At 44.2% G+C, this 27,885-nt stretch overlaps 1 protein-coding gene across 3 annotated transcripts in view; it reads left to right on the forward strand.

Annotated features, from left to right (window-relative positions):
- The window catches only part of Fam107b (family with sequence similarity 107 member B), a 222,469-nt gene that overhangs the window by 140,505 nt on the left and 54,079 nt on the right, over positions 1-27,885 (forward strand). The window contains exon 1 of one of the 3 annotated variants that reach the window (XM_021215513.1): positions 14,279-14,453. The exons of 1 other annotated variant lie outside the window; for it this stretch is intronic. The gene's annotated coding sequence lies outside the window, so the exon portion shown is untranslated. Of the gene's footprint in view, positions 1-14,278; positions 14,454-14,836; positions 15,088-27,885 lie in introns of those variants that run through there. One more of the 3 variants, XM_029547598.1, reaches the window with a different exon arrangement.

A 27,885-nucleotide genomic window follows, 5' to 3' on the forward strand; every position in this document is an offset into this window, starting at 1 on the left:
CCAGTAAATAACCATGCATACATGCTCATGCATGGAACACTAAACTTGGTGTGTTATAAACAAAGACATGGAAAATGAATTTTGTCACAGGCCTTTTCTGCATCTACTGAGATGATCATGTGGTTCTGGCCTTTAGTTTATGTATATGGTAGATTGCATTTATTGATTTTGTGTGTTGATTTATCCCTGAATCTCTGAGATAAAGTCAACCTCATCATGGTAGATAATCTTTATTGAGAATTTATGTTCACAAGGGATATTGCTCTATAACTTCCTTCCTTCCTTCCTTCTTTCTTTTTCTTTCTTTCTTTCTTTCTTTCTTTCTTTCTTTCTTTCTTTCTTTCTTTCTTTCTTTCTTTCTTTGTTGGTTTATTCTTTGTCTGGTTTGGATATTAGGATAATGCTGGCTTTGTAAAATAATTTGGAAGTACCCCTTCAGTTTCTATTTTATGGAGCAATTTGAGGAGTGTTGATGATCCTTTTTGAAGGACTGGTAGAATTCTACACAAAATCCATCATGGTTCTGTTTTTTTTTTTTTTGGAAGGTTTTTAATTACTGCTTCTTTCTCATTAGATATTACAGGTCTTTAAAATCATTCTTCGTGATTTAACTTTGGTAGTTCTGTATATCTAGAAATATACCAGTTTCTTTTAGATTTTGCAGTTTGGAGCAATATAAATGCTTAAAGTGTAACTATGATTCTCTGAATGAAAAGTGAGATAGGGACCTTTTGATAAGAAACGAGGAAGTGGAGTAAGGGAGAGGGCAATGAGAATGAGTATGATCACAATATGTTTTATAGATGTGTGAAGTTACCAAGGATAAATAAAAAGAAAACTTTTATAGATATCCTTATATGATAAACTGCAAACTGCACACCAAGAATACTTTAAAATATAGGACCCAAGATTCTTCACAATCCAAGGGATGAATGGACCCCCAAATTCATTATCATAATTCTAATCCAGGGACTTAATGGTTGCATGGAGGTTGTTGGGTGTATTAGGACGCCAAATGAAAACTCAGGGAGCACCTAAGGAAACCCCCGACAAACCTGGACTTGTGCTTCTAGCGACATGCCTGTGGTCTTTCCAAGGTGCAACCCATAAGATAATCTGGGGCTTGCAGATACTCTCAAATCCAAACAGCAACGAGGCTCCACTCCTGTCCGTGTCTGGTTAGGCTATTGCCATGCTGCCTACCTATTTGTTTCTACATGATCCTTCCCTATTTGTTTCTTCTCCTCCCATCACCCTTTCCTGGACAGGCTGTGTCCTGCCTTCACTCACAGGACACCTTGTGCTTGGTTTTCTTCAGTTTATCTTAACTCACAGTTCCACTTTCATATTCAAATATACACCATTATTTCCATGCTTCCTCAATCCTAAAAAGTGATCAGTTGTGGAAATTTGATACATTAACCTTTCAAATGGAAAAATAGGAACAATTTTACACTGTCCTATTCAGTTGATGCCTGCCTATGATAGCTTTAACTGTTAGCTAGGATTATCTAGTGTACGCATTTCAGTTGAGGATTGACTACATCCGATTGGCTAGGACTATCTAGTGTAAGCATTTTAGTTGAGGAATTGACTACATCTGATTGGCCTGTGGGTATGTCTGTGGAGGATTGTCTTGACTTTGTTAAATGATGTAAGGGGGCCCAACCCACTGCAGGTTTGGTGGCACCAGTCCCTAGGTAGATGATCCTGAACTGCCTAAGAAAGCTAGCTGAGTGCAAGTCTTCCTGCCGGACAGTAAGCAACATCTTCCATGACGCTACTGCATTGCTTTGGCTGAGTTCCTTGGTTGCAGGTGATATGTATGTGGCATAACAAGCAGGCCTGCCTGCATGTACCTGCCTTAACTTCCCTCAGTGATGGACTAGGACTTGGAATCATAAGCCAAATACTTTTTTCCTTTTTTTCCCCACAAAGTTGCTTCTGGTCAGGGTATTTGTCACACCAACAGAAATGAAGGTAGAACAATGTAATTGATCTCACCCTCTCTGTGTGTATTGAGATGATTAAAGGTTGCATGACAGTTCATACAATTAGACGACATATTCCTCCTCACACCTTGTGGTCCTCCATGTCTCCCCTCCCCCTCCCCCTCATCCCTTTTGTTCCCCTGGACAATTTCTGCTTCTACTTTCACGGCATCTGAACATGTACGAATTTATGCATCTGTATGCTATCTAGGAATATCAGGGGGCTTTGATTTTCGTCCACTTACACATCGTTCCCCTATGTGGCTTGGTCTCTCAAGCACAAGGCCTGGTCTCTCCCATATTTGTAGCTTCAGGGTTGTTCTCCAAGGATTTAAGTGTCCCCGTTTCGTGTGTACAGCAACTGTACTCCTTGTGAATACTGTTATTTTGGTGTGCAACAGTCCCTCAACGGAAAGTTTGCTTCCTTAGTCTTTAGTTCACAGTTTAACGAGTCCATGACCTTCACGTACACACAGCCTTAAAATACCTCGTCTTTTTTCCAGCCCATTTCCTTTTCCTTTCCTGCCTCTTCATTTCCTTCTCTTCCCTCCTACTCCAAACACGCCTGTGGTTAACACTTCCTGCCTGTTTTTCTTCTCTTATTGTCCTGTCCTGTCCTGCCTGTTTCTCCTCTTCCTCTCCCCGTCTTTCCCACCCATCTGCTCCTTTATTTTTAAACTTTTACTCACCCACTATTTTTACTGCTTTTTATAAGGGACCCAAGGGTATCTGTCATTACATCTTCTCTTTATTCAATGAAAATTTGTAAGCCAAGAAAGAAGTCTGCGTGGGACTTGCCAGGAATATGCCAACTGGGTCTCTCTACTTTGTAATACCAGGTCTACACCTAGGCAGAGGGACAATACCTCCTATCGGCTTCTTGGTGGAGCTCCAGCTCATGCATATTAATTTCCTGCATCATTATCAGTCCCTTGGGTTTATTGCATGTCATGGGGGAGGCACCGAGAATAGTAGAAAATTCAGTTAGAACAACACGCTCTCTCTGTTCATTTGCTGTTAGCGGTTTGGACATAGATGCTTCCAGCAGCTCTGTGGGGTGAATCAGGTTCTTCTTTTTATTTATAAAGCTGACCCTGAGAACAGCAGGGCTGGTAAGTGTGTGGTGAACACCAAGTCCAGTTTTATCAAGATCCCAGTGAAGTGCTCAGTCCTCCCGTCTGCAGCAGATCATAACCATAATTTAAAAATCGTGCAGGCTGACAAGATGGCTTAGCAGGCAGCGTTGATTGCTGTCAGGCCTGGTGACCTGAGTTCTGTCCCCAGGACCCACACGGAATAAGGCTACTGATTCCCACAGGATGTCCTCTGACCTTTACATTTGTGTCATGGCACATGTGCTAGTTCCTGCAATTAAATAAACGAATGTCGTTTTGAAAATTCTAAGAAAGTGGAAAAGTAAATAACACTTAAGAAGCAAAATAAAGTAAGTTATATTTTTTCAGGACTCTTAATCAATGCAGCAGGAAAATAACCTGTATTAGACTCTATTGTATACTACTACAAAAGTTTGAAAGAATAAACTACTAAGTTGTTTTATTAGTTTATATAACTTAGAAATACTATAGTGATATCTATTTTTCCTTGGTCTAAGCTGGCCTTGAATTGCTATAAATGCAAGGATGACCTTGAACTCTTGGCCTTTCTTTACCTCCCAAGTGCTGGGATCATAGGTGTGAACTACCCTACTCAACTTATCATTGTACATTTTTCAAATTTTTTTATTTTAAAATTATGTGCATTTTGTATGTCTCTGTGTGTCTATATTCATGTGAGTATAAGTTCCCACAGGGGTCAAAGGTATCATGTGTCCCCGGAGTTACAGATGGTTGTGCGCCATCTGACATGGGTGCTGGAACTGAACTTGGTTCTTCTGCAAAGCAGTATGTGCTCTTTACCACTAAGGCATCTCCCCAGACCCAGTGAGGCCTTACATTCTTCCATCATATTGACTTTTTTATTTAATTTTTGGAGCCAAGGACTGAACTCAGGGCTTTCTACGTCCTAAACACAATGCCTTGATCACTAAGTTTGCTATACCCATCTATGGCGTGTTTGGGCTATTCGATAAATATGTCTAGCTTTTAATATGGATTTCTGATGCAAACATTAATCTCATCTACTTTCAAAATTTGCAAGCTAAGTAAGGCAAAAATCATGAGTATAACTGAGCCACCAACCTAGCAGCATATATGAGCTAACCTGAGCCCCCCCCCCCCCCCCGACACAGATACAGCTGAGGAGTGCCTGGTCTGGCCTCAGTGGGAAAAGATGCACCTAACTGTCACCTAACTCTCGAGAGACTTAAGTCTCCAGGAGTCGGGAGTTCTGTTGGGAGATGGGAGAGGTCATTCTCTTGGTGACAGTGGGGAGGACTGTGGGAATGAGAGGGGGGACAATGACTGGACTTTTTTTTTTTTTTTTTGTTTTTTGTTTTTTGTTTTTTGAGACAGGGTTTCTGTGTATAGCCCTGGCTGTCCTGGAACTCACTCTGTAGACCAGGCTGGCCTCCAACTCAGAAATCCACCTGCCTCTGCCTCCCGAGTGCTGGGACTAAAGGCGTGCACCACCACACCCGGCGAGTACTTTGATTTTAATAAAGGAAAAGCCAGTGGTCTGGCTCAGAGTAACTGAGGAAGCAGTGCTTTTCTTGAGCAGGAGCTCATGTGGCTGCCTTGCAGGATGGCTTGAAGAATTGTGTATAATATGCTGTGCATATTCCAGAAGCAGCCGGAAGGAAGGCAGGTGGAATGCCATGAGGGGTGCACTGTCTCCCAGGCACTTTCAGAGAGAGAGAGAGAGAGAGAGCAAGGATGAGTCCTGTGTAGGGAAAACAGTAGGTTGGCACGGTTGCCTAAGTAGATGCTGCCCTGTGATAGGAAAGTTTTGTCTTGAAGTTTAAAGTGTGGCAAAGAGACTATCTGAGCTATACCTAATAAACGGGTTCTAGGACAAGAAGGGAAGTTCCACTGGTAAGCCATCTCTTAAAGGATCTCCCAGCAAGTTGAGAATAAACAAATCTTAGTGACACACAAGTTTGATCCCAGCACTTGGGAGGCAGAGGCAGGCAGATCTCTGTGAGTTGGAGGCCAGCCTGGTCTATTGAACAAGTTCCAGGACAGCCAGGGCTACACAAAGAAACAAGGTCTCAACAACAACAACAACAACCACCCAACACTAACCAAGCAACCAGACAACCAAACACCAACCACAACAGCAGACGTTGTTTTTCACAGCGCTACGTCCTTCTGGTTCTGTGAGTGAGCTCTAATTGCTGACTCATTGATTGAAAGTTTGTAGAAGTCTCCAGGTTTCCTGTTTCACTGTGGGCATGCGCAGTCAAGTTCTATTTCTCTCCATGTCAGTTTCCAGACCAAGTGAGTTGTAGTTTATCTGTCTTCTCTTTCCTGGCTTTGAGCATCTGTAGCTGGTTCCTTCCTTTTCATTTCTGTTTCTTTTTAAAAGCTTGTTCCCTTTATGTGGATTTTTTGGTCTCTGCCTCTCTGTCATTATTTTGGACAGGAATTTATCAAGTCTCTAGATCTCTTACAGAAAGAGACACTGCCTATAATAGCTTACCGTTTCTTCCTTACATGGACTTGTATATGAATGGTGTTGATAACAAATGGCTTCTACAGTTGTGAGGAAACTTGAGCTGAGTAAAGCAGGTGTGTGCATCCCTGTGGCCTGCAATGACTTTCAGCTGTTTGTTTAGAGGAGGGAGGTCCTGGGACAAGCTGCAAGCTGAGGACAGGGCAGCATGTCCCTAGCACCGATGGCAAATGTCCGGGATGAGCCTGCATGAGTGACCCTGGATTAGACTCTGGCCCTTATCGTTCCTTCTAATTTGTGTTCCTCCCAAGCACGATCCAGGGAAGGCGGATATTAGCTAGAGCTCTGTTTCATATTATAGTTGGTTAGAGCAAACAGGAGAATGTTATCAGTGGGAAAGGACTTTAAAAATCCAGTAATCATTAGCAGTTTAAATGTGGGAGACACGCTTCTCTAAGCAGAGTTAATAAGAAAACCTTCTCTGGCAAGATTTCACATTCTCTGAAGTTTGGACTTTGCTAGTAAACTTCAAGTAGATCAAACAGCTTTGCTCCCCAACCAAGTCTGTTGGTAACACTACTACTGTGGAATGTTTTGTACATAGGAAGAGTCACTTATTGGGTCCAGAGGAGAATGAAGGACACAGTGAGTTAAATACCAGAGTCACCTGGTGGCAGAGCTGAAACCAGAAAAAAACAAATCTCTGTAGGTTTGTTCATTTATTTGTCTATTTATTTATATTCACGTGTATATGTATGTACCATGTGTGTGCAGGTGCTCTTGGAAACTAGGAGAGGGAGTTCGATCCCCTGGAGCTGGAGTTACAGGCAGCCATGAGCATGTAACAACGTGAGTGCTGGGAACTGAGTGAGCGAGCACTCCTAACAGCCGGGCCCATAGCTCCTGCCTGAACTCATCTCCCTAGTCCTGGTCTAGCTTCCATTTCCTCACTCCATGGACTTGCTTGATTATACAAGCCCAAGATGAATAAAGATGGCAATGGGCTAGTTATTACCTATCCAGACATTCCGAGGGATATTCCTGCCGATGGAAATGTTTTGACAACAAATGTCAAGAGGAAGAAAAAACTACCTGGAACAGATCATAGAAACTCCTCAGTAGACTGTGGTATGACCATCCTCTGAGCTAGTCCTATGAAACAAGAATTACAGAGGGATGAACGTCACTGTTCAGACGGAGAAACAGCTCAATTATCTGCTAATCTCTACTGTTAGCTCTCTTAATGTTTTTGACAGGATGAGTAGTTGAGCACCACCCCCATCTCTCTCTCTCTCTCTCTCTCTCTCTCTCTCTCTCTCTCTCTCTCTCTCTCTTTCTTAAATAGATTATTCATTTTAAACACACAGGAAGACCTCAGGAAATCCTTTCCTGGTTTTAGATTCATGTAAAAAAAAAAGATGTGAAACTCAGATCTTTGCACCATTTGGCAATTGTTTATGTGGCTAACAGCTGTTTCTCTTGATTCTTTGTGATAGCTACAAATCAGAACCAGGATTTACAGAGACCCTTCGCTTTTTAAACTCCAAACAGTATAGGACATGTGTCTTCTAAAAGGAAATAAAATGTTTTAAGAAATACGTAGAGTAAATTTTTTTTGAAATTAGTTCTTCAGCTCTCTAAAAACCATGACATTTTCAGTCAGTTTATGGGATGTAGCTCAGACAGGAAGTCTGTGAAGTGCTCTGTAGTGGGTGGGTTCTACTGGGAGAATGTTTATTTTTGTTATCATGCCATTATCCATTAGCATATTTTGTTAATATACTACTAGCATATTTAATGAAACGTTTCTATTTGTTTGCTCATGAGTGCTCGTTTGGTGTATTGGATATAAGCCGATTCATATATGCCATCCCATCCCTTCTGAGTTAGTCACTTGTTTTCTTGTTGTGAGAAAGCACCCAACAAAAGCAGTTCAAGGAAGGAGGGGTTTGTTTTGGCTCACAGTTGGGTCAAACCATCCATGATGATGGGGAAGGCATGCAGCAGGAGCTTGGAGCTGCCCCTGCACCCACAGTCAGGAACCAGAGAGTGATCAGGGTCACTGCTCAGCCAGTTTCCTTCTTCCTCTTCAGTCACAGAATGGTAACACCCACATCTAGGATGGATCCTCCTACCTCAATTAATCTAACCTAGAAAAATCCCTCCCTTTAGAAGGCATGGGTCCACTGTCTTTGCATAACAAACCACAGAACTTTTCCCAAAATATTCCACAAGTGAGTTCTATAAATGAAGTCCCAGGGTGATAGATTATTGGGTTACAGTTATATAATAACTGTGTCAAACAGGCAATCAAAATAAGCAGAACATACTGTATTCACATCACTCTGCTATTTAAGTGATGAAATTAGGGTGACATATTCTTAACTTTGTTTTTCTTTTCCCATTTTTCAGTATTGAGGTCACCAGGGCTCAGTGAACATGACTACATGTCCAACTGTGGAATCTGGGTAACTGAATAGAAATATAGCTAACCAATTACCACCATCACAAGCATTCTGAGTCCTTGGCTTTCTGGTCTACCTGAGTAACTGCTGAACTCTTTGCAGGATACATTCCCAGGGCTCCCTTCTTCTACTTGACCTCAAGTTCTTTACTTAAAGCAGAACACTTGATGATATTTATTTTCTGTGCATGCATACCAGGGTGTGCCTGTGGTGGTTAAAGGGTGACATGGAGGAGGCAAATCTTTCTTCCTTTCCACCATTTGGGTTCTGAGTATCAAACTCGGGTTGTTGCCCTCGGCAGCAAACACCTTTACCAGCTGACCCAACTTGTTGATCCAAGTTCTGGAAATTCTATAGAGACTGTCTTTCTGCCTCTGTACCCATCTACCCATGTGCGTAACTGTATGGATGGAATTCTAAAGTATCCTCCAAAATTGCTGACCTATAGAGCACCCATATATTTCTCAATTTCTTCTACCATAAACTTTGCCCTGTTGTGTATTAGTCAGTTTTGCATTACCATAATAGAATATCTAAAACAGGATAATTTTATGAAAAAAAAAAACAAGTTTTATTTACTTCAGGGGTTTATCAGCTAAAAGTTCAGGATCAATTGAGCTCAGTTTGAATTCTGTCAGAGCTAATGCTAACTAAATGTCATCAAACCTGGGCTATGTGTGGTAGGAAGAGATCGCATCTTGAAACAGGAAGTCAGAGGGGCTGAATTCACAGAATCTCTTCTGCAGGCAGGCTCCCAGTGACTTACTGACCGCCCATGAGGCTCCATCTCTTAATGGTCCTCATCCTCCCACTGCCACACTTCCAACACATTAGCTTTTTGGGAAGGTACAGCTCAAATCATTTTCAAACCATTTCATCTTGTGATGGGATTTTGAAGATTCAGGGAAGGCCTCATATTGATTGGTTGTAAGACATGGAGATGATCTGACCTTTCACTAGAGGCTAAAAAGGAAGACATTGATTAGAAATGCTGAAGAATTTGGCAAGCCACCACTAGCTTAATGGTGGAAAGGGCCATGCATTGAAGCATGTGGGAAGCTTTGAATGGCTCCGATTGACAACCAGCAAAAACCCCATGAACTTTATTGCTACAACCACAGGCAGAAAATTCTGCCATTGATCTGAACGAGCTTAGAAGACCTTAGGCTCCATGACTGGGTGTGTGTGGGAGAGTGACCATAAACCCTGTCAATATCTTGAATTATCTTTGTGATTTTTTTTTTCTAAAGCAGGGAAACTAGTCAGGGTGGATCTGAGCTGAGGGATATATGAGTGGTATTCTAAACCACGTAGTCTCCAGTACTTTGCTTTACAATTTTGGTATTTAATATGACATAGAATGAACTTTAGATACCTACTGGCTTACAACCCAATCAACCTTAGCTTATGTCTTGTCTAAAGCCTTTCTTCTTTAGCTCCTTTCTCATTATTATTAAAGAAGAGACAAATATATAGAAATTTAATATTTTTGTTGGTCTATCAGTTTAAGACATAAGACCAACAATAAATTATCGGACCTATCAAACCTATCTTGTGGGTTTAATGTACAATGGCAAATGATTCTGGGCTGTTTATTAATTAGAATACATCTCTGGAGACTGTACCCCTCCGTTGTCCTGTCAATTGTTTTTGCCAAGTTGACACAAACTAGAGTCATTTGGGAAGAGTGGTCCTCGGTTGAGGAATTGCCTCCATCTGATTGCTACAGAAAGGCATCTTTATCTAGAGAAGAGCTTGGGACTGCTATGTATATTCCAAAGTAGTATGGGAAGAAAGACTCTTGTTAATGATGAGTTAGAAGACCATGCTGAGGACCTAGTGAACAGCGTTAGTGACCAAGCTGACAGTGTTAGTCAGCTTCTGGCCTTCAAGGCTACTCAGGGCAAGCCAATCCCTGGCTGACCTCCAATGGCAGAGCCAAACAGAGGCTACACGGAACAGGATGGAAACATCACAGCTGAGCTGTGTCTATGCTGTCACTGCACTGTGAGCAAATCACTCATCTTTATGTTAAGACCCAAGGTTTGACGTAATTGTTATAATGCATTAAGTAATGAATGTAGACATTAGAAAATATGATATGGATAAAAGTCATGGCTTCCACATAGGATTCAAAATGAAAATTGTATTTTGTTTTTGGAGTGAATTATTGACTCACATGAGACATAGTGAAGATTTGTACATATGCAAGGATTAACTTCTTTTAGGGCGCAGTTATGCTCACCTTGTTTCTTCAGAACCCCCTCAGATGATGGTTAGGATACAAAGTATGGGCTGCAAGATGATGCATAATGAAAATGACAAAAACCAGCATGTCTTAATCCAAATTGATTTTGCTCTACTTTATGTCCCTAAATGCTTATTTTTGTCTTTCTTTAGTTTCCTTTGGGAATCAATTTGAGGTTCCTCTCTCACATCACAGTAAATACACAAGACTAATGCCAAGTTCACAGGTGACTTTATGAATGAGTGCTAAGTTGGAGGTATGGGCGATGATAGGATCTGTCATCATGGTGGGCTAGGTGACTCAGAACACACTGTAGAGTAGTTTTCCTTTTGTGCTTCATTTGGTGATAGCCAGTCTGCCAAAGGCCTCCCATGCTCTGATAAAAAATTGAGTCAGCCAGAAATGAAAGTTTAAGCGCAACTCAATATGCTCCTATGTCCTTGGTTTTCCTGACATTCCCAGGGTAATGTCGATGTTCAGACTCATCTTGGAGTGTGGAACCCCATGGAGAGGGTACTCTAGGATGTCCAGCTGTTCTCAGAAATTCTAGGATCACCTGGGCAACAAGCACTAATCATCAGTAACTGTGGTGCAGGCACTGTGATGGATGTTATGAAGCTGTGAACACAAATGATTCTAACTTTAAGCCCTATTTCCAGGGACTGCCTACAATGGTTCTACGGAAAACCAAATTAAATCAGCTTACTTGAGCTTACCTGGATCAGAACCCTGTGGTTCCCCCAGGGTTGTGAGGCAGTTAGCTTCCTAAAGTGGATTTCATACAAGGCTATTGTCTGCTGCCAATTGAATTAAAAAAAAAATCAAAGTAAATATTTTCTCTCATTCTTATTTGTTTGGGGGTTAAAGGAAATGTGGTACCCAACACCACAGGGCAGGCATTGAAGGCATTTTTATCTCAGATGGCCAAACAAACCATGTTTCCGTTTCTCTGAGAGGGCAGAGAAGGGAAAGACCATATGGTCACTTACCATATTCAGGCAGTCTACCCAATGGCTTGGCATCATGGAAGTTGGTCCAGTTTGTTTTGGAGGGACAAGTCAGGTGCACTGGTAGGGTAGTGTCTTACCAAAGTGAGAGTCCAAATAATGCTTCTTAGGTCATTTGATCAGGCAGCCACACAAGAATACCACAGACTAAGAGGTATTCATAAGGCCCTTTATTTTATTTTGATGCAGTTTTTGGGGCTGGAATGTAAGAGTCAAGATGCCAGGAAGATTGTTTTCTGGTAAGGCCTTCGGTTTCTGGATGGCTGCCTTCTCTTTGTGTGTGTGTGTGTGTGTGTGTGTGTGTGTGTGTGTGTGTGTGTGTGAGAGAGAGAGAGAGAGAGAGAGAGAGAGAGAGAGAGAGAGAGAGAGATTGGGAGAAGGGAGCTTGTCACTTTCCTTCCTATAAGATCGTCATGATGGTTAATAGTGGCTGTCAGCTTGACAGGGTCTAGAGTCACCAGACAAGCCTTGAGGTACATCTGTGAGGATGCTATAAAGGTTAGGTTAATTGAGCGAGAAGCCCCACCTGAAATGTGGCTGATGCTGTTCCGTAGGCTGTAGTCTGGGACCACATTAAAGGGAGGAAGAGCTGAGTCCCAGCGTTCATCTCTCTCTGCTTCTGGATGGTTGGTACAGTGTGAGCAGCCACCTCACATTCCTATTACATGCCTTTCCTATAGTGGTATTTAGGTCCCCTTGAGCTATGCGTCAAAAATGAATACATTCTTCCTCAAATTGCTCCTTCCAGGTATCCTGCCTCAGCAACAAGGCGAGTCACTAATAATAAACTCATGATCCCATTTACCTTAATTACCTCTATCTAGGGATTATTGGCAAACACTTCTCTATTGGGATAGGGGTAGTCAGGATTTCAATTTGTAAATGAAGGAGAGCATACAGTCTGGGCACTAGCACTTCTTATATGGCACATGCTAAATTAAGCCCAAGGATGTATAGATAAGCTTATATGTCAGGTACAAAATGCTCTCAGGGAATGCACATTAACAACAGTGTGATCATTACAATGCTGTGCTCAGAACAGATGGGAAGAAAGAACCCATTCGGTTAGAGCAGGTCAGGGAAGGCTTTTCAGAGGAGCCTTAGACTCAGAGAGGCTTTTGGATTCTGGGCGTGGTTAGAAGTATTCCAGGCAGAGGCAGAATCTCGCTGTCAGTGGTCACAGAGCGGCACAGTGGCTGAGCAGAGTCCCAGGTGCTTTGGGGGCTACGGTATTTTCAGGGTGTAGATCGTTAGCAGTGGGCTTTTGAAAATGATAACTGGCAGCTTATTCTACTCTCACTCTTGTCTGCTCCTGGACACTCCTTTGTAAAGTCACCATTGGATACACCAGCCACCGGGAAGGACACACGCTTGTGAATCCGTGAGCCCAAGTAAACCCTCCTTCCCCTGTTACCATCAGGTGTGTTGTCACAATGGCAGGAAAAGTAGCTGAAACAATAGATACTGTAGCTGCAGCAGCAGCATGGCTTTGTTTTGATTGGAAAGTTCACCCAGAAAGCAGCTGGGACCCTGACACAATGGTGGCTAGGACACCCCTACCATACTGTGGTCACAGAGCCCAGAGGCAAGTGTGGCAGGCACTAGAGGAGATGGGGAGGGGATAGCTGCTCATCCTATTCAGAACTTAGGAGTTGACACCGGTGGGGGAGGGGTAGGGGTCTAGGCAGGATCCCTCTGCTTGGAAACTATGGAGCCATCAGGGGAGAGAAGAAGCGCCCTGCATGGAGGTGAATGGCGAGTGAAGCACAGCAGAGAGCCCCTGGGACTGGGAAGGCTCTGAGGAAATTGTTGTTGGCTTACCTCTATGAGAAAGCGGCAAAAGGACAGTATTATTACTCTTACATGTTGTATTTTAGACTAATGTGAAGTAATGTAAATCCTGGGGTGAGTGAGTCTATTGCTCCTGGATTGGGAGGATGCCCAGGAGCTGGCTAAGGGCACTCCACAAGACTGAAACTTTTGGAATAGGTAATGTTTTCATTGAAATCCACCGACAGCATTTTTCCCCCCTGTGCAAATATGACCTAAGCTCTTTGAGTCAGAAAAGTTTCCTAATAAATAAATCCTTAGTCGTCTGTTGCCAAGAAAATTAAAAGGCTTTGGTATGGAATCCATCAACCTGCTGGCCTTGTTCTCACCCTGAGACAGGGCCTGCTTTTGAACTCGTGATTCATGTAAATGGCACCCTTGGAATTTTGGGTAGGGCCAGGAAACAATTCGGGAGAATTAGAGACTTTTTTTTTAAAAGATCAGATCAGTCTTTCCTTGATGGAAATCTCCAACTGCCCTTTGATGAGGGTAGAGAGGAAAACCCAGGTCAGAACCCAGGTCAGTGGGTTGACCCACTGACTGTGACTTTATGTAATTATAACAAACTCCTTGTTTGATTTTTTCCAAAAAATATTTGGCAGGGTTTCAACAGACTGGAGAGAAAGGGGTGAGGGAGAACAAAAAGAGAGAGAACACAGAGACAAAGAGAGATACACACAAACAGAGAGACACAGTCACATAGCAAGAGAGCTACAGGTACATACAGAAAGACGTAAGACAGAGACAGAAAGGACAAACAGAAAGAGAAACAGAGAGAGCAAGAGAGGGACAGACAGAGACAGAGCATGAGAGGGACAGACAGAGAGACACACATCTACAAAGCAGAGACAGAAAGATGAGAGATAAACGCACAAGCATATGCATAATGAATTTTAAATTGTGGGCCCAGTCAACTTGCAGCTGTCATCTTCTATTAGACAGGTGACAACTTTTCCTTCCACCTTCCTGGTCCTTTCCTGGGTCCCCAAGCAAAGGAAAGTAAATCAGCACAACAGTGGCCCCTGCCACCTGACCAAAGATTCAGAGCTCTCATCTTGAGTCCACCAGGGCAAAGCAAGGCTGAAAGCTCGGGGGGCGTGGCCTAGGAGTTGGGCGTGGCCTGGCGATGACTCAGCGGCCCCGCCCCGCCCTCGGCCCGCCCCGCCACTTAATTCTGACGCGCGAGGCCGCCGGGTGCGAGAGCCGCCCTGAGCCGGACGGGCTTCTTACTCCGGCGTTGCAACCGCTGTCGGAACCGCCCTCTCGCCACCTCGGAGGCTAAGGTGCCGGGTACCAACGCCAGCAGCGGAGCGCGTCAGGGAGCAGCGCGCCTTTGTGCGAGGTAGGCTGGCCCCACACTTACTTCTCACACAAAGACGAGGGGCTTGCAAGGCGGCCGCCCGCCGGGAGAAAGCGACGCGTGCCTGACCCCGGCCCGGGGGACCCTGTCGTTGGCCTGCAGAGCGGGCTGGGGTATGCGGTCCCTCGGGCGAAGGCGGGCAGCGGGGCGCCTGGTGGCCCTGCGCTGCCTGGGGAGGTCGAGGGTGCAGGGCCCGGGCGGCGGCCCCGATCGAGGGGCGCCGGGGCGGAGGGGCCCCCTGGAGAGGGGGGAATCCAGGCTGCTGCTTGGTTGGTTCATTGTTGCATCTTCGGCCCTGCAGACCCAGACCTTGGAACTCAGGCTGCAGCGGCTGCGCTGCCCCGGGCCAGATGCCCGCCTTGCCTATCCCCGGCAGCAAGACGGGGTCAGCGTCCCGAAGCCGGCTCCTACCCGGCAGACAAAGGCGGGGTCGTGCTCCGTTGAAAGGTGGTAGTGACACTGTTTCCTGCCTGCAAGTAACTTTTCTCTGTTGGACTCTGCTGTGCCTCTCGGAGTCCGGTCAAGCCAGGAGGTTTGGGTGATGTCTGCGCAGAAGTCCCCACATTTTCTTTGGGCTCAGTGATTGCCTCCTGAAACATTTCTGGACGACTGGGAGGTAATCTGGTGTATTAGAGCCAAGTTTTGACATGTGTGCTGGAAGTGAAGCGTCCCCAGCTCTCTTTGAAATGTAGAGAGTTCCTGTTGAGAGGATGAAGCGCACACACCAACCATCCTAGTCCCTTCTCAGATTTTTATCCAGGACTGCTAAGTGAGGTTACTTACAATTGGGGGGTGATACTGGAGGCGCCAACACGAGAACAGAAGGAGGCATGTTTTGGTTTGACTTTCTGAATTTGAGCCTCCTTGCTAACAGGTTAGCTTTCTCTAGGCGTACTACCCCACTATCATTTGGACATGTTAGCTGTTAAAGTTGCTTTAAATCCTGTCAGAGATACCTGTCTAGGGACGGTTCCTTAGTGTTTGGAGTTTCAGGCTTTACACTTTGAAATAATAATCGTATCTATTTGTGATAAATTAAAAACCAGAAAATTGGTTACTTATGTGGCCACCACCCACACATACCCTGAGGATGAAGGTGTATTTGCTTTAGTGGTGGCAGGGAAGTGTGTGTGTGTGTGTGTGTGTGGAGAGAGACTCTAAATGAACACATTGTTAATTCCTAACCTCTATACTTGTGTAAAGCATGACATTTAATAATGATAACTTTGCAATGTTCCATTTACTGCTTTCACAGAGAATTAGACTAACAACTTGTTTTGGAATATATTTTCTCAGAGCTTTGCCAGTGACTATTTATTCAGAAGGGAGAGGCGGGAAGATGAAGGGAAAGTAATGGCTTTGCATTTCACTGGAGAGAACACAAAAGACTTTATGGTGTGTGTGTGTGTGTGTGTGTGTGTGTATATATATATATATATATATATATATATATATGCATATGTGTGCATATATATGTATGCACACACACATCTATCTATCTATATCTATCTATCTATCATCTATGGATATAGGTAGATATCAGGAGTACCTCGGGACTGTTTAAAAAGTAAATAGATGTTTGTTTTTGTGTGTGTGTGTGCTGTACTGTTTTTATTTATTTATTTATTATTATTTTCTTTATTTACATTTCAAATGCTATCCCGAAAGTTCCCTATACCCCCCCCACCCCTGCTCCCCTACCCACCCACTCCCACTACTTGGCCCAGGCCTTCCCTTGTGCTGGGTCATATAAAGTTTGCAAGACCAAGGGGCCTCTATTCCCAGTGATGGCCCATTAGGCCATCCTCTGCTACATATGCAGCTAGAGACATGGGGTACTGGTTAGTTCATATTGTTGTTCCACCTACAGGGTTGCAGCCCCTGTGGAAGCTTCTCAGAGTCCTGAGAAGTCCAGGATGGAAAGAACTGCTTTGTAGAAAGACTAGCAGTGTTTTCCATGTGTCCCACACACATTTCAGACAGTTTGTGTTGAGAAAGTAAAATAGGTTTTCATTACCCAGTGAAGAGTTTCGAGTGTCTAAAAGGCCATCATTCAGCTACATACTCAACCAGTGGACATATTTGTCATTACTTCTATTTTCCCCTGGTAAAAATTTTGCTCTTTGAGTTCTTTAGTATGCAAAGCAGAAAGAAGCCTTTGAGGCAGCTCTTTAGAAGCAGGGTACTCAGGGGATGATGCAGTGCTCTGCAGTCCTTTCTGAAGCAGGAGACACCCTAGGAGGAGGTTGGGACAGTGTGCTGTCAGGTCCCATTTGCAGTTTTTCATCTGTGCCTTGGGTTCCTTAATCCGCATGCACACATGGAGTCATTGCAGGGTTGTCCCCTAGGTGGTGGGTACAATATTTAGCCTTCCGTTGTGATCTCTGTTGCTTTTCTAGTAATGCACTTCCTAACAGCAATAGAGTGGGATGGAAGGTCCAGGAGGAAACAGCCGAGTGCCCAGTCTCGTCCCCTACCCGCCCTGAGGTGCTTCGGACCGTGTGAGCAGTACAGGCAGCTTGGAGCTCAGGTCAGCGTTTAGGAGTCCCATGTAGGGCTCTTGAGCCAGTTGCTAGAGAGCCCACTCCTGAGGTGGATAAAAGACTTGTTTTGTACTCTAGAGACACACTCAGAGAAGTCTCCTTCTTGACCAGAAGGAGGACAGGTGCTGTTACTAACTGACTAATTGCTCTGAATTTTGTTTAAAATGCTGCAAGCAGAGGAAGAAGGGTTTTTCCGTTTTGTTTTTGTTTTGTTTTGTTTTCTTCTGTGAAGACTGAGGGATAGAAGACTGTTCCTTACACTGAAAGGGGGACACAGATGAATGCTGTGGCTTAGTGGGGGGTGTTGATGTCTAAAAGCCCCTTCCCTCTGGGACTCGGTGTGCAGGAGTGGTATGAGAACCCAGACTGGGAAGTTTGGTTCGGGGAGATCTGGATTTTAAGATGTTGGTGGAAGTTCATATATAACTGGGTGAGTCTAGAAGTGCTGGAGAGAGAAATTGACCAGCTCTGGGGCCCACTGGTTCCATACTGGGAGAGTTACTGTAGAGTGAAGATCTATGTATGCATCTATAGCTACGCCCAACCTTGGCATGGTTCCCACGGGAACTTCTCACATCCTTGTGTCTTCTCCGGTCTAATCTTTTCCTCTTCTTGCTTTTCCTGTTTGAAGCAATCTCTTATTTTCTCTTTTCCTCTCTGTGGAGAAGTGCTGGGCCTTTTCCATGTGAACCTTTCCTCACACTGAGTACCTACACTGAGTGCTTTTAAAGGGATGTGTGCTTTTAGCCATGGCCCCTGCGCCTCATCCCTGAAAGGACACATTTATTTGGGAAGCTGACTTGGGTTACCTTTGGGCATGGTAAATCGATGGGAGATGTTTCTGAGGTTGCTGGGGGAGGCTTTGAATAGATGTCTAGGGGCCAGGCACTGAGTTTGTTGTAGTTAACAAGATGAACTTGGCCCTTGTGGCAGAGTATATGAGGATGATATTTTAAGAATTGTACAAAGTGACCCCCACGTTATTTAATAGCTGAGACTTTCAGAGCTGTGAATAGAAATCAGCACTGTTTGATTTAAGCTGCTTTAGGAAGAATGAGAGAAACCACAGGGAAATATGGGGAATAAGTTCCTAACCCTGTAAGGCACATACTTGGGACTGTGAGCATGAGTTGCCCAGGGCTAGGTGGGGCTAGTTGGACTAACTGATGAGGTAGACTGCTGTGTTTTGTCTCAAATTTGGCTGGGATGTTGGGACAGTTTCTAGTGCAGCACTGAGGAATGACTGAGAGATGTCACAGTACATTTTCATTGTCCCCACTGAAGGGGTCAGTAGGGCCATCAGGGAGTCAGTTGTTAAAGTGATGTGGTGTCCTGACTTAGAGATTCTGAGAAATGAATACTGGGGTCACACAGAGATCAGCCGACTACAGCTGCCTTTCCCCCCATTTCTGGAAATTCTATTACAGATGAAGAGACAGCTAGAGGAGCTTGTGGGAAAATAGATACTGGCTTGAGAGTATTCCCAAACTCAGTTGGAATACAGGAAGGAAGAATGGATAGGGCTGCATTTACAGCAGAGGAATGCCGGGCAGTTCTACCAAAGATGTCACTCAAAGTGGAGTATCAGGCGATGAGCAGCTGTACAGCTGGGCCTGTGGTTGGCCTGCTGTCTGTAGTGGTGTGTGAGTGTGTGCGTGCGTGCGTGTGTGAGTGAGTGAGTGCGTGTGTGTGTGTGTGTGTGTGTGTGTGTGTGTGACTTATGTGAGGTCACGAAGGACATGTGCATTGGCATTGATGACAGTAATACTCACCCCACACTGCACAGGCATGGAGCAGCAGCAGAGCATGCTGCAGGGGTTAAGGAGGCCCTCCTCAACCCCCTCCTTGGGCTGCTGTTGATTAAGCCCTTGCCGGTCATGAGACACAGAAAGCTTTAGTTAGGGAATTTGCTGGGCCTCTGTAAGCTTCTAAGAATGAGTTATTAAGACTTCTCTCTAACAGGAGAGAATACAGCTTACAGTCTGATGACCTCTAAGTAAGTCACATAGCCCCTGTAAACTTTTCTAATTTGTGAGGCTAACGTGAATTTGGTAGTACTGACCTCCTGTGATGCGTAGGTAAAGACCATCCTGCGGTAGTGGCAGTCCAAGGCAGTCCAAGGCATCCTGAGACTTGGCCAATAACCAAGTTGTTGATGCTTTCCTGTTAGTGTCTGTGGCCTTGTAAAAGTACACTTAAAAGTTTGTCACGCTAGGGTGCTGAGAGATGGCTCAGTTGGTAAAGCGTTTCCTTCACAAGCATGAGAGCCCGAGTATGGCTAGCCAGCACTCAGGTACAGAGCCCCTGGGCAGGATCTGACTGTAATCTAGGTTCAGGGAGGCAGACAAAGGGGGGTACCTGGGCCGTGTGTGTTATTGCTGACCACAGGCTTGGTCCTGAGCAGCTTCTCTCTAGAAGTGATCGCTTGACTGAAACTTTACGGCTGTTGACTGGAAGTCCCCTTTTCCTCTCCTTGGGCTCTTTCAATTGTCATTCTTCCCTTTGAGTCTGTGAGCTCGACTCTTGGGTACTTCATAGAAATGTGACTGGGCATCCCTGGCTCCTGTGCAATGGGTTTTCTTCCCTCGGTCTGACACCTTCAAGATTCATTAAGGTTGTAGCATACTGTAGGCTGAGTAGTATTCTTTTATAAGTGTATATACCATATTGATCCAAAACCTGCAACCTGTTGGTAGATAGTTAGGTGTTCCTACAAGACTTCTGGAAGAGAACAGGAAACCTCTATGCTATTGGCCTTAGTGGTGATCTCATGGCTGTGACACCCAGAACATAGCAAAAAACAGACTGAATGGACCCTGTCGAAGCAAAGCTGTGAGCAGGAAGGAAGGGCAGTCTGCAGAATTGGTAATGATTCCCCTGCCATTTAGCTAAAGAGGGCTCATCTCCAAGTCTGTCAAGAACTTCAGTAGTGAAAACCCCAATTAAGGGCTTCGGAGCAGAGTCGGCATTCCGCACAGCCTTGTAACTGAGCATTTTAGTAAGGCAGCATGCCCCATAGGGTTGTACCATAGGGGTGCTTGAAGAGGGAGGGCAGGGCCCCATCCCTCTCTTCACCTCGCTTTTCTTCTTGTCCTGTTCTCGGGAGCATTTTAAAGATAGCCTGGATGTGATGCCCATGTTGTCTTCTTTTCTTGGACTCAGGTTTTGGCCTCCTTCCCGAAGTGTGGTAATGAGGTGTGTAAGAGTGAAGGCTGCTGTTTATGGGATGGGTCTCCAGGTGGGGCAGTCTCTGGATGGTCATTCCTTCAGTCTCTGTTCCAAGCTTTGTCTCTGTAACTCCTTCCATGGGTATTTTGTTCCTCCTTCTAAGTATCGAAGTATCCACATTTTGGTCTTCCTTCTTCTTGAGTTTCATGTGATTTGTGAATTGTATCTTGGGTATTCTGAGTTTTTGGGCTAATCCACTTTATCAGTGAGTGCACATCATGTGAGTTCTTTTGTGATTGGGTTACCTCACTCAGGACGAGATACCCCAAATCCATCCATTTGCCTAAGAATTTCATAAATTCATTGTTTTTAATAGCTGTGTAGTACTCCATTGTGTAAATGTACCACATTTTCTGTATCCATTCCTCTATGGAGGAACATCTGGGTTCTATTGCAGATACCAACAAGAGCTTGCTGACAGGAGCCTGATAGAGCTGTCCCCTGAGAAGCTCTGTCAGTGCCTGACAAATACAGAAGTGGATGCCCACAGTCATCCATTGGACAGAGCACAGGGTCCCCAATGAAGGAGCTAGAGAAAGTACCCAAGGAGCTGAAGGGGTTTGCAGCCCCATAGGAGGAACAACAATAGGAACTAACCAGTACCCCCAGAGCTTCCTGGGACTAAACCACTAACCAAAGAAAACACATGGTGGGACTCATGACTCCAGCTGCATATGTAGCAAAGGATGTCCTAGTCAGTCATCAATGGGAGAAGAGGGCCTTGGTCCTGTGAAGGTTCTATGCCCCAGTATAGGGGAATGCCAAGGCCAGGAAGTGGGAGTGGGTTGGTTGGGGAGCAGGGGGAGAGGGGAGGAAATAGGGGATTTTCAGAGGGGAAACTAAGAAAGAGGATAACATTTGAAATGTAAATAAAGAGAATACTTAATTAAAAAAAAAAGTAAGAGTGAAGGCCGTGGAAGCTTGACACCAATGTTCATAAGGTGTACACTCTTGAGAAGGAAGTGAAAAGTCAGGTTTCTTGTAATGTTCCTCCCCTAAAATAATTGATATAATTTGAAATAGGTACCACTGCGGGCACAAGTGTGACCAAAGTTCATCCTCAGTCTCTCCCTCCCTCCTCCTTTCCTCTCTCCCTTCCACCCTGTCCTCCACAGTCACTCTTTCTTCCTTCTTCAGTGGTTGCACAGAGCACTACAGCATGCTTGAAAGAGAGAAGCCTAGACTACAGCCAGGCTCCCTGGGAGTTAGTGGATGGTTTGAGACAGGCTGTTGAGCTTTCTCCTTTGTAAGCTGAGTTCATTCCGTCTCTCTGCCTATGCTCCCCCCATGTCCTTTATAACTGACGATACATCCCATAGCCGTCAGCGGCTGCTGAAGAGCATGCCCTGGGCGGGGAGTGTCTCAGAGCATGGGCTACCCCTTAGGAGATGATGTAAGGAGACAGGGCCTGGACAGGTAAGGAGGACACAATACATTTCCTGTAGGTCCTGCTGTGGTGGCTGGTTTAGTTACTCTGTGTTCATGGAACCTGAAATGTCATAGACTAAAGTTTGACATGGGCCATTAGGGATCCTATATTCTCATCTGTAAAATATAGTGATAGCAACATAGTTACTACCAACTCACAGGTTTTGATAGAGTCCTGTGTAGTAGAGTCAACCTTGTTCATTAAGTGTTTAGGAATGCTGGTGTATTATAGTCCATATGGCAGACTCTAGGATCTGTGGCTAGAGCAGACCAAAGTCGTCGTCTTTGGAGTTAGCATGCTAGTGACTGATAGACAGTAAATGAATACACAGACGAGGGAGCTCTTTCATTGTGCTGCCATGGAAACAAGTCCAGCTTAGGGCTGCAACCTGTTGGAGAGGAAGTGATGCTTTTAATCGGGTGAGGGTCCTATTTGATTTTTGAACAAATGCGACAAGTCTGTGCAACCCACTCCAGTCTCTTGAGTAGAGCAAAGGGGCTGAGGTTCATGGGCGCTTGCTATAGAAGGAACCACAAGAAGGCTAATATGGATGGAGCCAGGTGGGTGGTCAGGAGCAAGGCTTCCAGATGAGGTCCTCTGGTGAGGAAACTGGCCGATACAGACCCCATGGGAGGGTCCTGTGAAGGGGCTGGACCTGTCTTTGGCTCTGGAGTGAGTCTTGGTGTTTGAGCATCTGGCACAGGCATGGGAAGGTCAGTGGAAGTAGATGCTCCAGTAGCTGGATCGTATATTTTGAAGATAGGACCATAGTGACTTGCTAATTATTTGGAGTTGATAATGGCTAGCAGAAGAATCATGAGTGACACCTGGTCCCAGACACCAGGCAAACGATGATGTCATTTTCCGGGTGAGAAAGGGTGGGTGGGAGTTATCTTTATACTACACTGTACCCTCTGAGTATTGCTTTACTCCTGTATCTCAGATGAGGAAACCAAGGAGTCAAGAAGGTGAGAGGCTGGGAAGTGGAGATGGGACCCACTGGAGACCCTCCCTCCGCCTCTTCATCTCACGTTTGCACCACTGTCTGCCTCAGAACGAGGATGGCAGACAGATGTGACGTTTCATGTGAACATATGTCTTTTTCACAGCATACCTTGGTTGAACTTTGATTTACATTTCATCGAATGCACCCATTATCAATGCATAGTTCGTGTTTTTTCATAATTTGTAGGCTTGGCGGCCATCATCCTGGTTCAGTTTTAGATTCTACAATCAGCTCCCATTCCCATCCTCAGCCTTTGGCAACCAGGGCTCACTTTCTGTCTCCACAGAGTTTTCCATTTCAGAAACTTTGGACAAACGGAGACATGCAGTATACCATTGGGCTGACTTTGTTCAGCCATTTAATGGTTTTGAGGTCCACTCATTGTTTTATAAGCCACATGCCTTTAAGGGGCATTCTTGGTCTTTCTTAGAAGGATGCATTCTGTGCTGATGGGGAAACATTCTTAGGCTGTACCTTACGATGACATTAATAAAAATAGTATTCACCAATGCACGGCTCTGTAAGCACTGTTATCTTTTGTGATCTTCTAAGTGAGTCCATGAGGGTGGGTCTGTGGTTGGTGCTTGCCCAGGGAGGGGTCTAAAGATCTGAGGGACTAAAAAGCTTGCCCAGGGCGAGAGGCTGAGCTCAGGTCCCGGCTTGTGCTCTCCACCATCCCATCCCGCTGGGCAATACTGACTCCGTATTTAAAGCTTGCACATCTCAGCTTCAGAGAGGGCTGAGGCTTCCGGTAGGCAACATAGGCTTGCAGATAAATCTTAATTTGTAACTTTAAGAAAAGTGTCCTGAATTTTCCGTTTGGCTTTACTGTACGGAGATGACGGCATCTTAAAGCGATCCTTCTATGGGGCAATTTTCTTAGGCATAACATCAGAGTGGCACCAGATTAAAAGCACATAATTATGCCATTAGGCAGCGCTGCATGCTTGAGTTATGTTTTAAATATGGTGTTTACCAGAAATACATTTTTGTATGAAGTACCCTGAGGCTATTTATGACTTTACTGTTACTTGATGGAATTTAATTAGGCATCATACATTTTTAAAGATGATTATATAATTGCATTAGATATTCTTTGTGCCAAGTACACATTTGAACAACTTTTTTTCTATCTATGTGACATTCCTATTAGAAGATTTCATATCCTGTATCGAAGAAGGGTTCCTTATGTATTACAAGTATTCTGGAGTTGTGGAAGACATTTTCAACAACTCATTCACACTAGTAGCTCAGTCAGAGTTGGTCACGTGTGTTTACCTTGGGTAAGCACTGATGAACTGTGGCTTGTTAGCAGCCGTGAGATGTCTGGAATAATGACACACTTTACACCCAGATTCCACCCTTGGTCTCTGCTAAGACACTCTTCGCTAGTTCCACATTGTTCTAAGTTTCTAAAATGGAATTGCAGCATCACTACACTAGCTTCTCCATGGTAGTATACCTTCCATCTTTTAGGATTTTGTTGTATAATCCAGCTAACTAGTTCACAGCCACAACTAAAACCCTGCATTTCTTTTCAGAATGTCTAGTTTTAAGAAGAAAAAAAAAACACTTTTAATTTAAAAAGTTTTCCTTTGACTTATTTTAACTGCAGAGTCTGCTCTTTTCTTTTCTTTTCTTTTCTTTTCTTTTCTTTTCTTTTCTTTTCTTTTCTTTTCTTTTCTTTCTTTTTTTCTTTTTCTTTTCTTTCTTTTTTTTTTTTTGTGTGTGTCTTAAGAGATTAGTAGGTATGATGCTAGACTCTGAAGATGGTGAAAAAGACAAAAAATCAAATCCTACCCCTCTGGACCCCACTTGGTCCCCCTCAACCCTCCTTGACCCTCTCCCCTCCTCAAGCTCCTGGAGGTAGAGATGCTAGAATGGAGCCTTGTTCAAGAGGCAACAATCTCAGTAGCTTACTGTCTCCCTATCTCTCAACTCCCAGCATCTTGCTCACTTCCGCTTCAACCTCTTGGCTAGAACACTGAATTTCTTTCTACAAGAATAAGTTTCAGTTAAAACCCTGGGCTGCTACAAACTTATTTGCAAAAGCATCTGGGCGGGAAGATCTGTAAGTTTCCTCTTAGGGTTATCCCCAGGACCGTCCCTGATTTTTCTGACCTTAGAGGCTTCCCCTTGTGAGCTGAGTAGAACACACCATCCTTGTTTATTTCTGTTGCTAGGCCAGGCTTGCCCTTTACCTGAGGGGTGACTGAAAGTGATGTCAACCAAAAGCTCAGGCAAGATGTGGGGAAGCCCAGAAGTCTATTGAATTTGTCACCATCTTAATATTGGCCTCATTTCTTAACAATGTGATGGTAGCCTTACTATACCTGGTTTCTTTGAAGCCAAATCTTTAAAATATATACATGTAGTGGTTCCACCTCTTAAGGCTTGATAAATCCACAGGGCTGTTCTTCTTCAGCACCTTCTTCCTTGTGCTGTTGGTTTGTTGTCTAGTAGAAAGGCCCACTTCCTTGACTGGGCTGCAGTGTGTTCTGAAAACTTGTTCCATGAGTTCTTGTGGTCTGTAAACTGGACCTTAGCACCCCTGCTCTCCTGGATTATTGCTCTTAGCACCTCAGCTCTTTAGAAAGGGCTAAGTTGTTGGTAGTGACATCTGCTTCATGTTGCATCATCCCAAGACGATGTCTGCTGTCACTCCCAGCGACGTGAACATTGACCACTCGGTTTCTGTGTCGACAGCTTGATCCTTCATTGTGATTTTCCCCCATTGACCTTTCTCCTAATGTTGTTAGTGTCTATTGATGATGGTTCCTGGAGTTAAGTATTTCATTGTAGATAGTTTAATGAGCAAGTTAGCAAGTGTGAGATGAGACTGCAATGGCCAGAGTGTCCGGCAAACTCATTGTTGTAGTGACTTAAGGACAGTGAGGACTTAATAGAGAAAAACAGAATGCTGGACTTTTCCATTTACTGCATGTAATGTATTTTCTGCCATCAAAGTTAATTGCTGTTTATAAATGTTACTGTGTCAGGTTAGTTTGATAGTAATATTAACTTTGGTGTGTTTATGCTCTTATAGCATATAGCATATAGCATATAGCATATAGCATATAGCATAGGAGCTTACAGCATAGGATATGGTGCAGTACCATGTGGCGGGATAGACCATCGTCCGTTATCTTCTTCAGCTTTTCTGATGTGTATGGGCATGTGTGACCAGACTTTTCTTAGGAAAGGAAGACATTAATAAACTTACAAGGGAGTGGTGCTAGAGAGACAGCGCAGTGGCTTACCTCCCTTCAGAGGATTAAGTTTAGTTCTCAGAACCGATGTTGGGTGAGTCACAGCCATCCTAACTACAGCTCCAGAGGCTCTAATGCCTTATTCTGGCTTCTGTGGGTACCAGCACACATGGCACACACATGGCACATGCACATATACACATACAGCAATGCTTGCACACACATGATATACATAAATAAACTTCTTTTCAAAAGGGGAGAATGATGGACCTGAGAGATGGCTCAGCTAGTGAGGTACTTGTATAAGCATGTAAACCTGAATGTGAGACCCAGAACCCATACAAAGTCCCAGAGCATGCTGTATGCCTAGAATCCCAGTGCAGGGGAGACAGGAAAAGGAAGATCATGGGTGCTCACTGGCCAGCCAGCCTAACTGACTTGATGAGCTCCAGGCTCACTCTAAATATAAGTAAGGTAGATCGTGATTATGAAAGATACCTGACATCAACCTCTGGCCTTCTCATATACCTGAGTGCATACAGAACCATGGAGGCACTCACATACATACATACATCATACATACATACAGAGAGAGAGAGAGAGAGAGGAGAGAGAGTATGTGGTTTGGAAAGATGGACCACTGCCATGTTTCCAGAGCGGAGAGTACTCCTTTTAAAGGACTGTGTCACAGCAAATGAAATTGTCTCACTCTATCAGCAAGCTCCATGCTGCCACTACAGTCAGATCTAGGGATACCCTCAGCATTTGATGGGCATGGAAATATATTGATTGGTTCCTCCTGTTTGGATGATCATTCTCTTGGTATACCATAGCGTGCTTCCGGAAACCACATTGTGACAAGGATCATCATCACAACGGCTCTAAGAGTTGGGCTTCCCTCGCACAATGCCTTAAGTAAAGACCATGCTTTTGACTGGACAATTGGTGTCAAGTAAATCTTGGCTCTGACGATAAGGTATTGAAAAAAGATGAAATCTGGAATGATAGAAGATTTCAACATTGTAAAGTAATGCTAACAAAAGCCACAGAAAACAGGAGGTCATCTGGTTTAATCTCCATTTTTTAGGGGGTTGGGCAATCTAATACTTAGATGTTTAGGGAGCCTTCCCGAGACTGCACAGCTAATGGTGGTTTCTTGGAGTCTAAACTCACACGAGAAAAACACCCTAATACCTGGTGTTTATGTGAATGCTAAGTGGTATAGAACTATAACTAACGTGTCTTCACTAAAGCAGAAACATTCCATAATCACCAGCTCACAAATACTTGATTATACTAACAACAGAAAGCCCGCTGGTACCCACCCGTCCTGTGGTCCTGCCTCCCTCTCTCCCTCTTACTATTTTAATGTCTTTTTCTTTTCTTTCTTTCTTCCTTTTTTTTTTTTTTTTTTTTTTTTTTGGTGAAGGAATACCATATTTTATTGCCCGTAAACATTCTTTCCAGGGCCTTCTGTATACCCTGATGAGCTGTATTATTATTATTTTTTAATTGGTAATTTCTCTCAGCTTTTAAAAAGGCATTAAATGAGCTTTGGGCTGCGAGCTGATTCAAGATTCCTAGAAAATGTCTATTTTCTAGGATATGTGTATATTTGGACTGATAGTGTTTTAGTAAGTGTCATGGGCCAACTCATATACAAAAGAAAAAAGAAACAAATCGTTCCTTTGATCATTTTTATTTCATACAATCAGCATATAGCCTTTAAATACTTGAACAATCACCAGGAAATTGACTTGGGAGCCATCAAGGAATTGCTTGTTCCCTTCTTTTCCCTATGCTGGGCAGTTCTAGACCTGAGGCTTTCTGAAGGTACCTCTGGGGAACTGTGTGGGTGGTAGGTGGGGAGGAATTCAGGCCCTAAGTCACCCACTCTGGTGAGAGGGAGAGAGAGAGGTCTTGGTGTCGACTTCCTGAGGTTAGCCTGAGTTCCTTAAGGCAGCGAAGGCTGCAGTCATCCCTTCTCTGTGCAGCACAG

This window comes from Mus pahari, chromosome 16 (genome assembly GCF_900095145.1).
Source record: "Mus pahari chromosome 16, PAHARI_EIJ_v1.1, whole genome shotgun sequence".
Classification (NCBI taxonomy): domain Eukaryota; kingdom Metazoa; phylum Chordata; class Mammalia; order Rodentia; family Muridae; genus Mus; species Mus pahari.